The sequence below is a fragment of the Eumetopias jubatus genome, unplaced genomic scaffold (genome assembly GCF_037043125.1).
Source record: "Eumetopias jubatus isolate StellerSeaLion01/CBP00866 unplaced genomic scaffold, mEumJub1_p1.0 scaffold_7, whole genome shotgun sequence".
Taxonomy (NCBI): Eukaryota; Metazoa; Chordata; class Mammalia; order Carnivora; family Otariidae; genus Eumetopias; species Eumetopias jubatus.
This window is the reverse complement of record NW_028274813.1, coordinates 24,674,056-24,691,349: the sequence shown is the minus strand read 5'-3', so window position 1 is coordinate 24,691,349 and position 17,294 is coordinate 24,674,056. Positions and strand designations below refer to the sequence as shown.

The 17,294-nt window shown below is 43.0% G+C and overlaps 1 long non-coding RNA gene and 1 pseudogene across 1 annotated transcript; one reads left to right on the top strand and one right to left on the bottom strand.

Moving 5' to 3' along the window:
* The first annotated feature begins 3,745 nt into the window (after positions 1-3,745).
* LOC114198393 (cytochrome c oxidase assembly protein COX19 pseudogene) lies at positions 3,746-4,223 on the top strand (annotated as a pseudogene).
* Positions 4,224-9,938: 5,715 nt separating this feature from the next.
* LOC114206630 (uncharacterized) lies at positions 9,939-14,652 on the bottom strand. The gene is made up of 4 exons (XR_003608701.2): positions 13,982-14,652; positions 13,273-13,352; positions 10,564-10,672; positions 9,939-10,024 (listed from the first exon to the last, which is right to left on the bottom strand). It is a non-coding gene; the product is annotated as an uncharacterized LOC114206630 (long non-coding RNA).
* Between the last annotated feature and the right edge of the window lie 2,642 nt (positions 14,653-17,294).

Below are 17,294 nucleotides of genomic sequence, written 5' to 3'. Positions count from 1 at the left end.
ATAGAAGTATAAGGCTAAAAGAAAAACATGTGGCTTGCACCACGTGGTGCTTACATTCTAGGGAGAGAAAAGGTGTACGTGTATAACACAAACAGCAATAAAAGGCCTACAGAAGGCTGGAGTTCTGATGAGGAAGGCTGGACTACAGTGACAAGTCTAGACTTTCCATATAAAAACTTTTTTAGGGCAGGAATCTGGTTGGAAGCAGGGCTAAGGGATTTAATTGAAGCTTTCCAATTTGGAATTTGGAAAAGACTTGGGAAGAAGATGTGGGATGAGCTTAATCTTTTTTTTTTAAAGATTTTATTTATTTATTTATTTGAAAGAGCAAGAATGAGAGAGAGAGAGAGCACATGAGAGGGGGGAGGGTCAGAGGGAGAAGCAGACTCCCCACTGAGCAGCAGGGAGCCCAATGCGGGACTCGATCCTGGGACTCCAGGATCATGACCTGAGCCAAAGGCAGTCGCTTAACCAACTGAGCCACCCAGGCGCCCAGATGAGCTTAATCTTGAAGGATGAGCAGTATTTGCAGAACTGGGGATGAGAGGTAAGGGGAGGGTGTTCCCAGGAGAGGGAACCTTCAGAAGCTCATGTACAGAGGCTGGAAAACGCAAAGCCTTAAATTAGAGCCTAAGAGTGAAGACTGTGACTAGATTAGAGGAATCCTGTTAGCCAGTCCCTCTCTCTGGAGGGCAGGACACAGGTCCTTGTCTTGTTCTGCCACTTACTCACCACGTGTGGTCTTAGATGAGTCATGCAACATCAGTCTTGGTTTCCTCACCCATCTTACAAAATTAATACCTGTACTACTTACCTCACAGGGTTTTTGTGAGCATCAGTGATATATTACACAAATGATCTGATAACCTTGCACACCATTGCTAAATCACAAAAGGGATGCCGCAGAAGGCAGTAGGTAACACCCCAGGCTCCATGCAAACGGGAAAACAGCTCCTTCCAGATGCATAAGCCACCTCATCACCATTTTACTGAGTTCACATGCAAAGTTCTGGGCTAGGCACTGGGGTTACAAGTCTTCCTTCAAGATTGCTCAAACCATTTCAACTGTAAAACCTTTCTTGAATTCCAACCGCCTCACAAAATTAGTCTCTTTCTTCACTGTAAGCTTTATACCACCTGTGTTAGCAAGCTTGTGTCACATTACTTTGGGATTCTTTTTTTTTTTTTTTTTTGATTGTGAGATTACAGAGTGGTTCAGAGCAAGAGCTCCATGGTCACACAGAATTGGAGACTCAGCTCGAGCATTTAAAAGCCTTGTGACTTTGGCAAAGCTGCTTGACTTCCTTCACTGTGACTCAGTTCCTTCGTCTGTAAAATGAAACATATCTCAAAGGGTTGTTGTAAGAATGAAAAAAGAAAACCACTCAGTACCAGAGCCTGTCACATAATAGTTAATACGTGCTGGCAATCATTTGTTGAGGATATGAATTATTTGTCAAATGAATGAAGGAATGAATGAATGAATATACTTATACCCCCAACTAGACAGAGAACAAGCTCCTTGAGGTCAGGGGATTGTCTAGTTCACCTTTGGGTTCCTAGCACCTAGCACATAGTAAATAATAAATGTCTGATGAATAACACATGGACAAATGAATGAAAATCTGGCCCTGCCTCCAAGGAGCCTTCTATCATATGGAGACTGTGTTAAGATTCTTGTGATTGGGGGCGCCTGGGTGGCTCAGTCAGTTAAGCATCTGCCTTCAGCTCAGGTCATGATCCCAGGGTCCTGGATCGAGCCCCGCATTGGGCTCTCTGCTCAGTGGGAAGCCTGCTTCTCCCTCTCCTACTCCCTCTGCTTGTGTTCCCTCTCTCGCTGTGTCTCTCTCTGTCAAATAAATAAATAAAATCTTTTAAAATTAAAAAAAAAGATTCTTGTGATTGCAGCTAACATAGGTCAATATTAGAAAACTTTATCAAGAAAGGCAAAATTATTGCAATGCTCCTCAAGATAGGGAAGCGTGGGGACTCAAAAATCCCAAACCTTGGCAACAGACAATTATAGGCCATCCTCCTAGCACCGACCCACTTGTGAGGCTTAGCTTTCAGCCACCTACTACTTTCATATTCCTTAGGTCAAATTTATAAACTCCCAGGAAAGAGAGATCTGATTGGCCTTAGCTTAGGGTGAGATGTCTAATGCTCACCCAATCCATGGTGGTCAAAGCACAAGGTCAAGCTGCTGGAGGTGAGGAATCAGTCACACAGAAGGAGGAATTGCTGCAGAGAAGAAAGGACAGCCCTATCATTGTCTGCTGCAAGGAGCTAGAACATGGTCATGAATAGAACAAGTAACAATCACTTGGAAGGAGTATTGAAGGAGGAGCCTTCCAATATAGCATTAAAAAAAATTTTTTTAAGTAAACTCTACGGCCAACGTGGGGCTTGAACTCACGACCCTGAGATCAAGAGTTGCCTGCTTTATCAACTGAGCCAGCCAGGCACCCCCAGTATAGCATTTTTAAAGAGCCATGCAAGACTGCCTAGGAAGAGAAATGAAGTGAGAGAAAGCAGGCTATTTAGCCAGAGGAGCAGGCAGTCTGCTCCATCAGGGGTCTTGATTGCATGGATGCGAGTTCTTTCATTGGAAGGTTATTAGCAGCTCAGTGACGTGGCTGAAGGCTGGAGGACTGGGCTTAGACAAAGTCAGGAGTAAGAGGTTCTCCAGAAGGCTGGGCAGCAAGGGCCTCAGGAGGGTTTATGGCAGAAACTCTCTGATGAGTATACCACCACCAAAAGAAATGAGCTCCAACCACATTTACCATCTTGGGTCACTTGCCCAAGAGTTAAAGTCCCAGGAGAGAGCATCTGATTGGCTGAGTTTAGGTCACATGGGTCCATATGTGTAGGGGCTGAAGGGGGGCACCCTTTCATGGTGAGAGCTGCTTTCCAAAATTCACCCTCCCAAAAAGAGGGTGCGAAATGAAGAGAGGTGATTTTCCAAAAGGAAATTGGGGACCTCGTAGAAAAAGGGAGTGGACACTGGGCAGGAAGAAATCATGAATGTCTGTTAAGACTGCAGAAGATTCATAAGGGAAAAGGGGCCCTTTCGAGGTACTCTGCTTCAGTACAAAAGCTAGGGCTGGATAACTCAGAGGTAATTATTTGATCCTGGCCCTGAGATCATCACTTGGTCTTTCCTTTCCAAGCTTTTCTTTTTTTCTTTTTCTTTCTTTCTTTCCTTCCTTCTTCCTTCCTTCCTCCCTTCCTTCCTTCCTTTCTTTCTTTCTTTTTCTTTCCTTTTCTTTCTTTCTTTCTTTCTTTCTTTCTTCTTTCTTTCTTTCTTTCTTTCTTTCTTTCTTTCTTTCTTTCTTTCTTTCTTAAGATTTTATTTATTTATTTGAGAGAGAGAGAGAGAAAGCACAAGCAGAAGGGAAGGGTAGAGGGAGAAGCAGACTCCCCACTGAGCAGGGAGCCCGACACGGGGCTCGATCCCAAGACCCTGGAACCATAACCTGAGCTGAAGGCAGACACTTCACTGACTCAACCACCCAGGCGCCCTCCTTTCCAAACTTTTCATGCTTGTTCATTTTTGTATTTGGCCAGTCATTCAACAACTACCTTTTCTGGGCATCATGTTATTACATCAGGTACTACAAATACAAGGATAGGGCGCCTGGCTGGCTTAGTTGGTACAGCATGTGACTCTTGATCTTAGGGTTGTGAGTTCGAGCCCCATGTGAGGGATAGAGTTTAATTAAAAAAAAATACAATGAGGTCAACAGCCATGAATTTTGGGTACGAGAGCTTCCAGCCACAGCACCAGACACGGGCAGCTTCCCACTGGATCACTTTGGTGAACGTAAAAGCTTTAAAGAGAAATTCATCAAGTATCTCACTGATAAATTCAAAAATGCTTTGTGCAGAAATGAATCAAAAGACTATTTAGAGGGGCGCCTGGGTGGCTCAGTTGGTTAAGCGACTGCCTTCGGCTCAGGTCATGATCCCGGAGTCCTAGGATCGAGCCCTGCATCAGGCTCCCGGCTCAGTGGGGAGCCTGCTTCTCCCTCTGACCCTCTCCCCTCTCATGCTGTTTCTCTCTCTCTTGCTCTCTAATAAAGAAAGAAAGAAAGAAAGAAAATCTCAGAAAAAAAAGACTATTAAGAATGCAGATTGGAGAGGCGGTTGATGGCACAAAAACCCCTGGGAAACTGGGATTTGATTTGATCGTTGGAAAACCAGAGGCAAAAACTAACTTCTAATGGCAAAAAGACAACCTTCCGCTGGGTCGTCCAGGATTGACCTTGTCACCTGAGGATTTATGGTTAGGTGCTATGACTTAAAAAGGAGCTTCCAGAATGCCCTCCTTGATGGAAACATCTCATCCTGATGTTTTCCAGGTTATTTTGAAAAATTATTGTTCCTTTTAGATCTCATTCTCCCCCAAGAGTGTTAGGTTTTGTTTTTTTCTTTATAAAGGTTTTTTTTTTTAAGATTTTATTTATTTATTTGACAGAGAGAGAGCACAAGTAGGCAAAGCGGCAGGAAGAGGGAGAGAGAGAAGCAGGCTTCCCGCTGAGCAGGGAGCCTGATGTGGGACTTGATCCCAGGACCCTGGGATCATGACCTGAGTCGAAGGCAGACGCTTAACGACTGAGCCACCCAGGCGCCCCAAGATTTGATTTTTTTTTTAAAGAGTGTTAGGTTTTAAAAAAATAAAGAGTGTCAGGTTTTATCTTTACATTGTGTGCAGCAGAGTTCCTAGGGAGACCCACGACGGGAGCTCAGAATGTGGAGTCATGCCTGTTTAGTGAGGGGACACATGGACCTCTGTGCAATCGTGACCCCACATGGTAATACTCTGCATAGCTTCTCAATACCGACATGGTAAATGTTTACAGCTTTAGCCTCTTATATAGATATTATTAGAAAACCATTCCCTAGCAAAATGGTTTCTTTTCTGTACTCACAAATATATATGCCTGTTTATTTCCTTTTTGAAAAACAAAAAGAGTATAAACTTGAAAATGAGAAAAAAATGCAATGATAAACAGAAAGAAACATAATCTCTGCACTTGTGGAGCTTATGGTCTTGATTGACAAGAAATGGGTTTGTTGTTTCCCTTTTTACTACTCCTAACCTAATACAGTGAGTGAAAGAGTCTGATTCTCTCCCTGAGTTTCTGGCCCTACTTTTGCCAGAAAACTTGGATAACATTTTTGGACCATTTTCAGTGGCAATATTTGCACCCACAAAACTGAGTAGGCCCTGGGACAAGAGCTTGGAATTGCATTATTATTTTAAAGCCTGGGCTGTTTAAAGGAATGATTGCATGCAAATATGAAACTTTAATAGCAAATAGGAAACTTTAAACCTGATTGGCTCAGGGTGCCTGCAAAGCACCCAGTAGAGTGATTTTAATCTGTGTCTAACAAGGGACTCCTGGGTGGCTCAATTGGTTAAGGGTCTGCCTTTGGCTCAGGTCATGATCTCAGGATCCTGGGATAGAGACCCTCATCAGGCTGCCTGCTCAGCAGGGGGTCAGCTTCTCCCTCTCCCTCTGCCTGCAGCTCCCCTTGCTTATGCTCCCTCTCTTTCTCTTTCTCTCAAATAAATAAATAAAATCTTTAAATAAAAATCTGTGTCTATCAAAGTATTTGAAGCTGGAGCTGGGAGAGAAGACAGATGAGTGCTCCAGGAATAGGCAGGTAGAGCCTGTGTCTCAATGGTAGCTATCTGCGTGTGTGTTTCCTCTGCCCTAAAAGCACCTCCAAGCCTCCCACTCAACCACCACACCCCACACTGCCACCCTGGACTTCCTGTGGGTATTCACTCAGTTGACTGTCGCAGTCATCTGAGGTTCTGCTTCAGGAAGTGGACTTTTGCTTCTGGCTCCAGGAAGAAGGGGTAGTGCTGCAGATAACCATTATAATGGTGGTGCTATTAGTCAAAGCTTTTTGAGTTGCAAGTTTTGAAACTGAATTCAAATTGGATTAAGTATAAAGGAGATTTATTGGCTCACATAACCAAAAAGAGTAGGGTATAGCTCTAACTGGATTCATATGCTCAAACCATGCCATCAGGAATCCATCTCCATTCTTGGCTTGGTGTCCCTCTGAGTTGGCTTCATTCACACATAAGGGGTCACCATGTCATGGTAAAGAGGGCTCATGGCTGGCAAGCTTGCATTCAACCAGCCTTAAAATCTCAGCTGAGAGAGAGTGCTTCCTTTCTGGACTCTGAGTGAGGGTCCTGGCGAAGTTCCCATTGGCCCAGCTCAGGTCACATGCGTCAGGCGGATGTTGAATTGATTGGCCATGCCTGAGTCTTGTGCCCACTCACTCCCTCAGGTCTGAGGCAAGAGCTCTGAGAAGGGGAGACCAGTGGTTTCTGGAATGGGAGAGATAGGTGCTGTTTCCAGAAAAAAAGGGTGCTGGGTAGGCATAAACAACAGATATACTGCTCATGTTGGGTATGATGATAACAATAAGCAGCAGGAGGTAAGAATGCCTAGGAGATTCTCACCGCTTTTAGAAGACATTATTAAGAAATACCAATTTTAGACTTTCCCTCCTCCCCAAATCCAACCTCCAAAATTTACTCCAAATTTATATTTATTTAAACTGATTAAAGTGATTGGTATCTTATCATTTTCATCTTCATTAAATCATCATCCCAAAGCAATTAATAAACAACCTCTGTGTATGTAGTTGTATCAGAAAAATAGAAATATCATCTCTACAAACTGAGAATTTACTCTCACAGGGAGCATAAATAATGACAGAGGACTCACAGACAACCATACTACCTCTGAATATGTTAGGTATTGTCAGTTTTAAATGATATAATTGAATTGTATATGTAAAGGATACCTCAGTTAAAAAAAAAAGTTAAGGGAAAAATGACATAAGTTAGAAGGTTCATTCATTCCTAGGCAGGGTGGCATACATATCCTATGGAGTGATGAGATTTGCATAGCTATTTTTTTTTTAAGTAGGCTCCATGCCCAACATGGAGCTTGAACTCAGCAGCCTGAGATCAAGAGTCTACCCACTGAGCCAGCCAGGAGCTCTCAATCCAATCTTGACTTTCCTCATGTTGACCATTCCATACTGATTTGCCAACCCATAGCTAGCATTTCAGTGGGTTGTTTCTCTATCATTCATTCCACTCTTCCTTCACTGGTTAGTAGTCATATATTTAGACTGGGGTTAACTACTGCCCAGGCCCTTGCCATGGTGACAGATTTATGGACATACAAAGCTTAGTTGATTCAATCGTGGTAAGACTGGAGATTTGGGTTCAGTGAGTGGAGGAAGGAAACCTATCTATTCTCCTGGAAGGTGTGCTATATGAATGTGAAGCTTACAACTGCTGCAGCCATTTGGCTACCAGAAAGAAAACTTGTGTAAGGATGAAGCCAACATCAGGAAGTGAGCAGAGTGGCTCACGGACATGTGGAGGGGGTGCTCTGATCAAACCATGCCTGAAGCTTACATCTAGATATTTCAGTTATACTGAGGCAAGAAATTTTCCTTAATTGTTTATGCCACTTGAATTTTTTTTAAGTTGGAACTTAAAGCACCCTAAGTATTACTGTCCCTCAGGAGAACTTTTTTTACAACATTATTGATGTATAATTGACATCATATAAACTATATATATTTAAGTGTAAGATGAGCTTTGAATATGTACACACCTGTGAAGTCATCTCCACAATCCAAATAATGAAAATATTCCAACAGCCTCAAAGTATATCTTGGAATCCCTCCCTCCTTCACCACCTTTCTCCATCCCTTTCTGTCAATACACTAGTTTGCATTATCTAAATTTTATGTAACAGAAACCCTGAGCTGTTGTTTAAGACAATGGAAGAGGGGCACCCGGCTGCCTCAGTTGGAAGAGCATGCGACACTTGACCTTGGGGTTGTGAGTTTGAGCCCCATATCGGGTGTAGGGATTACTTAGAAATAAAATCTTAAAAAAAATAAAAATAAGACAATGGAAGAGTGCAAAGGAGGAGCCATTGGTACCTGTGATGCCCCAGTGCACTGCTTTGTCTCAAGTCACAGGCCCTGCTTCCGACATTCTGGCACCTAGCTCCTTGGGCACTCCAGACACAGCTCTTGCGGACCCCCAGGTGGACTCTTTTTTTTTAGTAATGTTTGTTTCTATTACAAAAGCAACATATATTTAATGTAGGAAAGTTAGAATATAATATAAACAAAAGAAAAGGGGAAGATAAAAGGGGAAGAAATTAAAACCACTAATAATATATATTGATATATGACCTTCCAGGAATAATAAGAAAAAAAAATAGTGAAAGAAAGATGGGAAGAAAATTTGGGGCAAAATGGGCAGCATGAGCAGTCACCAAGATACAAAACAGCCTAGAATGTGGGCAGACGACACAGCTGCTTGTTTTTTCTGGAGCAGGGTCCTAGAGGAGTAGTTTTCATGCTACAGTCCCGTAATGAAGTATATAGCACTCAACATGTGTCATTTTACATTCAAGGTATTTGTGTACCCACTTACATTTGTTTTCTCATCCACTAATAGAAACTAGTGAAACATACTCAGTTAATTTGTTGGGTTACTTATGTATCTTTTCATGCATCTGTATCCCAAAGAATCAGACCCAAGAATTCTGTGTTCAGGTTGTGATGATTCAATGGTTGTTTTTTTTTTTTTTAAGATTTTCTTTATTTATTTGAGAGAGAGAGAGAGAGCAAGCCCAACGCAGTGGGGTAGAGGCAGAGGGAGAGAGAGAAGCCGACTCCCCACTGAGCAGGGAGCCTGACGTGGGGCTCAATCCCAGGACCCTGGAATCACGACCTGAGCTGAAGGCAGACACTTAATGGACTGAACCACCCAGGTGCCCCCCTACTTTTCAGTTTTTAAAAATTTTTTTCTACTTTTCAGTGTTTAAAAAAGAATCTATTTATAATTATAATAATTAAAAACCCAATGACAGAGTGGGACTACAAGGTTGCTTTAATGTTTAACATTTTAAAAAATTAACATAATACATTATTTTAATAGAATAAAGGACAGGGACTCCTGGGTGGCTCAGTCGGTTGAACATCCGACTCTTGATTTTGGGTAGGGTCACCATCTCAGGGTTGTGAGATCAAGCCCTGCAGTGGGCTCCGCAGTGGGGAGTCTGCTTGAGATTCTCTTTCCCACTCCTTCTGCAACAAAATGAAATAAAAGTCATCCAGATTAGAAAGGAAGAAGTATAAGAATCTCTATTTGCTGGTGACACAATCTTATACATAGAAAATACCAAGGATACACTAACAAATGGTCAGTATTAATAGATAAGTTAAATACAAAGGTGTCAGGATATAAGGTTAATAAACAAAAATCAATAGTATTTCTATATTCTAGTAAACATTCTCAAAATGAAATTAAGAAAACAATTCTATTAAACAGCCCGTCAAAGACTAAAATAGAGAGAAAAAAACAACAAAAGGGGCACTTGGGTGACTCGGTTAAGTGAGTGACTCTTTTTTTTTTTTTTAAGATTTTATTTGACAGAGACACAGCGAGAGAGGGAACACAAGCTCCGGAGAGTGAGAGCGGGAGAAGCAGGCCTCCCACCGAGCAGGGAGCCCGATGCGGGGCTCGAACCCAGGACCCTGGGATCATGACCTGAGCTGAAGGCAGACACTCAACAACTGAGCCACCCAGGCGCCCCGAGTGAGTGACTCTTGATTTCAGCTCACATCATGATCTCAGGATCCTGGGACTGAGCCCCGCATTGGGCTCAGCACCCAGAGGGGAGTCTGCTTCAGGATTCTCTCTCTCCCTCTGCCCCTCCTCCCACTCTCTCATATAAAGAAATAAATCTTTTAAAAAAATTAACAGAAAAGTGCAAGGTTTATACACTGAAAACTACAAAATATTACTGAAAAAATGTAATCTAAATAATGCAAAGATATCCCATTTCAGGGATTGAAAGACTTACTATTGTGAAGATGACACTGCTAATTCAGTGCCCTCTCCATCCAAATCCCAGCTGTGTTTTTTGGAGACATTGACAAGCTGATCCTAAAATTCCTAGGGAATGGCAAGGCACCCAGTCAAAACAGTCTTGATAAAGAACAAAATTAGGACTTACACCGCCTGATTTCAGAACTTTACCATACAGCTGCAATAATCAAGATAGTGTGCTAGCATTAGAATAGGCATAAACAATGGAATAAAATTCAGAATCCAGAAGTAAACCCTGATATTGACAATCACTTGATTTTCAACAAGAGTGCCTGGACAACTGAAGGACGAAAAGAATGATCTTTCCAACAAATGGTGCTGGTACAACTAGATATCCACATGCAAAATAATGAAATTAGACCCCTAACCATATACAAAAATTAAGTCAAATGTATCAAGGAACTAAAAGTAAGCACTATAAAATTATAAAATTCTTAGAAGAAAATATAGGTATAAATCTTCACATCCATGGATTAGGCAATGGTTTTAGATATGACACCAAAAGCATAAGCAACCAAAGTAAAAATATATACATTGGATTTCATCAAATTTAAGAACTTTTGTTCTCGGAAGGACACCATTAAGAAAGTGAAAAAACAGGGCACCTGGGTGGTCCAGTCAGTTAAATGTCTGACTCTTGATCTCAGCTCAGGTCTTGATCCCAGTGTTGTGAGTTCAAGCCCCATGTTGGGCTCCATGCTGGGTGTGGAGCCTCTTAAAAAAAAAAAAAAAATTAAAGTGAAAAAACAACCCATAGAATGGAAGAAAATATTTATTTGCAAATCATATATCTGATAAGAGACTTGTATCACATATGTAAAGAACTCTCATAACTTAATAATAAAAAGACAACCAAAAAAGGCACCCTATTTTCAAATGGGCAAAGGACTTGAATAGACATTTATCCAAAAAACCTAATTAAAAAAATTCCAGAACCAAGAAAATAAAGGGAACAAAAGAAAAAGAAAGAAAGAAAGAAAGAAAGAAAGAAAGAAAGAAAGAAAGAAAGAAAGAAAGAAAGAAAGAAAGAAAGAAAGAAAAGAAAGAAAAGCAAATGACTAATAAGCAAATGGAAGCACACTCAACTTCATTAGTCGTTAAGGAAATGTCAGTCAAAACCACAATGAGATACCAGGTCATACCCACTAGGATAGCTAAAATTAAAAGCCACACAACAAATGTTAGTGAGGATATGGAGGAATTGGAATCCTCATACAGTCCTGGTGGGAATGTAGAATGGTGCAGTAGCTTTGTAAAACAATTTGGCAGGTCCTCAAAATGTTAAATATAGAGTTAGCATATGATTATACAGTTCCATTCCTCTAGGGACCTACCCAGGAGAGATGAAAACATACGCCAACATAAAAACTTGTATTCAAATCTTCATAGCAGCATTATGTGTAATATCTAAAATGTAGAAACAACTCAAATGTACGTATCACCTGATGAATGGATAAACAAAGGGTCATCTATCCATACAATGGAATAAAAAGGAATGAAATACACATGCTGCAACATACATGAAACTTGAAAACATTATGCTAAGTGAGAAAAGCCAGATAAAAAGACTACATATTGGTCCAGAACAGGCAAATCAGAGACAAAAATAAATTAGTGATTGCCTTAGGCTGGGGTGTGGGGTGGGGGGAGGGTAAGGGGAGGAAGGTGGGATTGGGATGCAAGGTTTCTATCTGGGACCATGAAGATGTTCTACAATTAAATTATGGTAGTGGTTGTGCAACTCTGTAAGTACTAAAACCACTGCATTGTATACTATAGGTGTTGAAGTTTAAAGTATATAAATTACATCTCAATAAAGCTTTAAAAAACAAAACCTAATGGGGCGCCTGGGTGGCTCAGTCGTTAGGCATCTGCCTTCAGCTCAGGTCATGATCCCAGGGTCCTGGGATGGAGTCCTGAGTCAGGCACTCTGGTCAGCGGGGAGCCTGCTTCTCCCTCTCCCTCGGCCTGCCCCTCGGCCTGCCCCTCCGCCCGCTTATGCGCGCTCTCTCTCTCTCTAATAAATAAATAAAATCTTAAAAAAAACAAACAACCTAAGACACTTAAAAAAAAAAAACTCTCACAGGAATAACGTCCTCTTCATTGATGGGGAAGGGATTGTGTTTTATAAATCCTGTAATTTCAACACCTACCTCAGTGCCTGGCAATGGAGCACTTGATGACAGTTTAATAAAGGGAAGGAAGGAAAGAAGGAAAGAGGGAAGAGATGAATAGATATGACTATGATATTCCTTCAAAAACTATTCACTTTCTCTAGTGTGCCAAGAACCTAACATACATTGTCATTGGCCTCACCTTGCACATGAGGAAACTGGATCTCCTTGGAGGACCTGTAACTGACTCAAATCCTATGCTAGTGAACAGTAGAGGGAAAATCAGAACCCAAGTCTGTATATGCCAAAGCCAATATTCTGTATATTCATTTCTGTAATTTTGATGAAGATCTGGAACTATAAGGGTGATTGGAAGCTATGTTGACATGAGTTGGAGAACTGTGTAGGCATGTGCGTGAATGCACTGAAGGATGGACAAGGGAAGGAAAGGGGTAGCTTCTGAAAATTTATGTTAGGTGTTGGTGGGATTCGAAGGGGCCCGATAAATAATACTCTTTTTCTTATCAAAGTTCTGAACAAACTGAGAAATAAGACAAAAGGGTGAAAGTGCAGGGTTGGACTGGTGGGCTTGGAGCCCATGTGAGTTGCACTTGGGTTAATGCTTTGCCATCACTGTCTTGCAATTCTTGGTACTTTCTTGCAATTCTTGGTACTTCCGATTTTGTACTAGGTCCCACAATTACGTAACTGACAAAGATGTCACCTGACAAAATATCACCTCTATTACTGTTAGAAGGGGTCTGGGAGCATGTGGTTTGAGTGTGACAGCAAACTCCTAACCTTCAGTCTAGACCTTGGGCAACCCACCTAAGGGAAAGTTTGAGTCTGCAACGTGTACGCATTTTACTCACTCCCACTGGTCCCAGTGGAAAAGAAGAAAGAGAGAGACCAGACCCCCCAAGCCGGACCATTGATAAATCCCTCCCATCCAGTGGAGAAATCTATTCCATGCCAACCAGGTACCTGACTCCACCTCCCTGGGAAGGGGTAAAGGATGGGGCAGGAAGCCAAGAGTGATTAGGTAAACCAGAGAAATGAGGAGACATTCCTTTTTACAGTAGTCAAGATTCTTTTGGTTACAAATAACAGACACAATGAAATTAGCTTAAATGGAACAGGACGTTTTGAAAAGGTGTTGCCAACAGTCTTTGTTTTAAAGCAACACCCAGGGGCACCCACCTGGCTCAGTTGGAAGAGTGTGTCACTCTTGATCTTGGTTGGGGTCATGAATTGGAGCCCTATGTTAGGTGTAGAGGTTACTTAAATAAATAAAAAACTTAAATTAAAAAAAATAATAAAGCAACACCAAATCCTTCCCCCCCTTTTCCCCTGCTAATTTTGTTCAGGTACAGAGAGGAAATTCCTTCATCTCAGAGAAGCGGATGTCCTGCCAGCTCTATGAATCATAATCATGGAAATCCAATTCCCTTTTCCTTGCCAGGCACTCAGGTTTCCAGCCTGTCTTGCAGGTATAGTAAATATATGAAACAGTTCTAGCCAATAAGATATAAGAACTTCTATGGAGACTCTAAGAAGGAGGGATTTTTTTCATTAACAAAAACTAAGCCTCTTTGCATCTGCTCCCTTCCTTCTTACTTGAAGCAATGATGTGAGGACATGACATCTGGAGCCATGGAAGCTATATTGAGACCATGAAGAAACAAGCACAGAATGAAAAGTCGACATGCTGAATGGCATAGCCAAAAGATGAAAGAGTCTGGGTCCTTGATGATATAGCTGAACTGAACACACCCTAGCTCTGCCTGCCTTCAGACTTAAGGAAACAATATGTCCTAACGGCTCAAGCCATGGTCACTTAGGTTATCTCTTATCTGCAGTCAAATACATCCAAACTCCTACAGACTTACACCACACTTATAGTGAATACCAAGGAAGCCAAGGGCAGCTGCTCTCCAACAGGAAGCAGGAACTGGAAAGTTGTCACACTCGTAGGCAGTTAACTCTCTCTTCCAGCCTCCTCTCTGAGAACGTGTGTCTTTCTTCGTTGTTTCTACAGACCAGTTTTCACTGGTGCAACATTCACACAGCAAAGCCTTCTGCGTCTGCATTTCCTGCATCTAAGAGACCAGCTCAGGCTGCAACAGCATCTCAAGCTCAATTCCAAAGTCTAGAAGAGAGGGGAGGCTTGACCCCGTTGTGGGTCCTGTATTTCCCTGACACCGTAGGGGCAAAGTCACACGCTGGAACACGGCGACCAAGGGCCCCTCCGTATGTGTGTGAGATTCCCAGAGAAAGGGGAGGCATGGGCTAAAAGATACCCCTAACTATCTACCTTATCGGCTGAGCAAAAAAGGGAGATAAAAGCCAGGTTAAGTATGTTAGAGAGTGGGCGGGAAGGGGCCTGAGAGAGATGGAAAGATTCTGGCAGCAAGTGGAAAGGCTGGAAGAGGGACGAGCTATCTCCGGGGGGGTAACTGAGAAATTCCTCAGAAGTCAAAATTCAATCCCCTAAAGACTTTCCTTGAATGAGTGAAGGAGAGAGGTGGCCCGGGAAATAAGAAGGAAGGAAAGGAGTGGCCCTGGAGAAGGAAAAACCTGTCACCGAGAAAACAGAGGGTAGGACTGGACGCGCCGCGAACCTCCCCGCCCCCGCCCCCCAAGAGGGAAAGCCAAGGACTTAGGCAGATTTTAGGCCGAAGTCCCCCCGAGGACGTGTGTTTGTGTGCGTTTCCTGGCAGTCGCTGGCAGCAAACGTTTCTGTCGAGACAAGGTCACTGCAACAGATTGGGGTCAGCCTTAATGCTGTTTCCCCACAGAGACGAGAACACGGCGTGGAGGCCGGAACACTGCCCCCAGGGTCCCCGGCTTCCCACGTGGCCGCCCAAATAAACGCCACAGCCGGTAGTGGGGACTAGGGGGCACGGAGCGATTCCGAGAAGGGCGGGACGGCGGGGTGGGACATGGGGCGCAGGGTGGCTGCCGAGCCCCTCCCGCTTCTCCCGGGTGCGCCAGGGCCGGGGCGGGGCGGAAGGCGTGCGCAGGCGCAGACGCAGGCGCTGGCCCGGGGGACGCTGAAGGACGTGTTCCGGGAAAGCGCAGGAAGGAAGTCGGGGCAGTCAGATAGCGCGGGCTGGGGAGTTACGGTGGACAGTTCTGGGAACACAGAGGCCGGGGTCGATTTGCATCCAACCCCCCTTCCTCCCCGCCTCTTTCTCTGCATTCCTGCATAATTTGTCAGCCAGGCCCTGGGCCTCTGCGCACGCACTTTCCACTTGGCCTCCGGGAGGGATCGGGCGTGCGTGCTTGGTTCACTACAGGTCATCCAGTGCCGTGCTCCGCACATAGGAGGTGCTCAGCAAATATTTCTTCCATGAGTCAGTGCGTGGAACTTTGTCACCAGAAGAAAGGATCCAACACATAAGCTGATGTGTTGGTTGTCTAATAAGGGGGTACTCCCGGAGAAGAGTAACCTTTACACCGTTTTTGGCTCTCCCCTTCGAAATGTTACTGTTGGGTTTGTTTTGTGTGGGTAGACTGAGACAGGAAAAAAGGTTTGGAACCCCTGGACCAATTAGTAATTTCCCAGACTAATTCGTAGGAGGGGAATATTTTTGTTTAAGTGAAATTTCACCTGGATGTCTAAACAAATCACAGAGATTAACAACAACAACAAAACCAATAGTTGCTCTTCTGCCGGATCCTCAGTGAAGAGCTGGTTTTCAAAATCATTCATCCGGTGCGTGGTGGGTTCTGTCTATAGAGCGTAGGACTCTTGATCTCCGGGTCATGAGTTCAAGCCCCACAATGGGATCCTACTTAAAAAAAAAAAAGAATGAAAGAAACAAAAACATTCATCTGCTGCTACTCCAGGGTTACTGGTAAAGAACTGAGGCCCAGATGGATGATAACTAAAATTATTGTGGTAATCTTTTCATAATATATGTATGTCAAGTTATTATGCTGTACATCTTAAACTTATAGTGTTGTATGTCAATTATATCTTAATGAAACTGAAAAAATAAACGGTTTAATTTAAAAAACAGTACTGAAGCCCAGAGAGGCTAAGTGACTTACTCAGTGTCACACAGCAAAGAAGGAAAGAAAGAGGGCAACAACAACTAAAAACCCACAGGAATTTGAGTAAAAGCCAAGAGAAAATGATGGCTTGCAGTTCAGATTCTACTTGTTGCCTGTTTTTATACAACTTGAGATCAAAGAATTTTTTTACACTTTTAAATGGTTAAAAAATCAAAAAGATTATTATTCTGTGACTTGTGATTATATGAAATTCACATGTCAGTGTCCACAGTTTTATTGGTACACAGCCATGCCCATTCACTTACTGCTGCTTTCAACACTACAAAGGCAGGACTGAGTAGTTAGTACACAAACTATAAGTGGCCCACAAAGCCTGAAATATTTACCATCTGGCCCTTTACAGGAAAAGTTTGCTTAGTTCAGGTCTGGAATTCTCAGGGGTTCCTCAGGTTTTCAACTACTTCAGAAAGCCTTAGATGCTGGGATCTGGGTGGATTATGTGACAGTGAGTGATGAGGGGAGAGAGGACTGCAGATACGGGGGTCCTTTGATTAAAGGCCTAGAAAGCAAGGGCAAGTTCATGGCCAGCTGTAGGCAGTACAGGAAAGAGAGCAGGTCTAACCTAAGCTAGGTAATTATAAAATCAGGGACAACCTGACTTTCTGAGACTCTCCTGTGTTCTCTTCTGGGTACTGTAAGGTTTATAGACAAGTTCCTAGGATGCTGCACAAGAGGCTCACAGTGCTGTTCGAAGACTGTCTGTAAGAACACTCTGGTAATGATGGGGGGCAGTGTCAGCTTCTCACCAGGCTCTGTCCTTCCTCCTATTATATTAGCTAATATTTATTGAACACTTTTTCTGTACCAGGCACTATGCTAAATACCTTTCAAACATTATTTCTTCTATGGGATAGACTTTAGTATATATTTTTTAAAGATTTTATTTCTTTGAGAGAGAGAGAGAGAGAGTGCATGCACATGAGCAGGGGGAGGGGCAGAGGGAGAGGGAGAAGCAGACTCCCTGCTGAGCAGGGAGCCCAGGACCCCAGGACCATGACCGAGCCGAAGGGGCTTAACCGACTGAGTCACCCAGGTGCCCATCTCCATTTTGCAGATGAGGAAACTAAGACTTAGTAAGCCTACTGTTCCCCTATGGAGACTGAACAAGGAAGTGGGTGGGGTCAGGATCCAAACTTAGATCA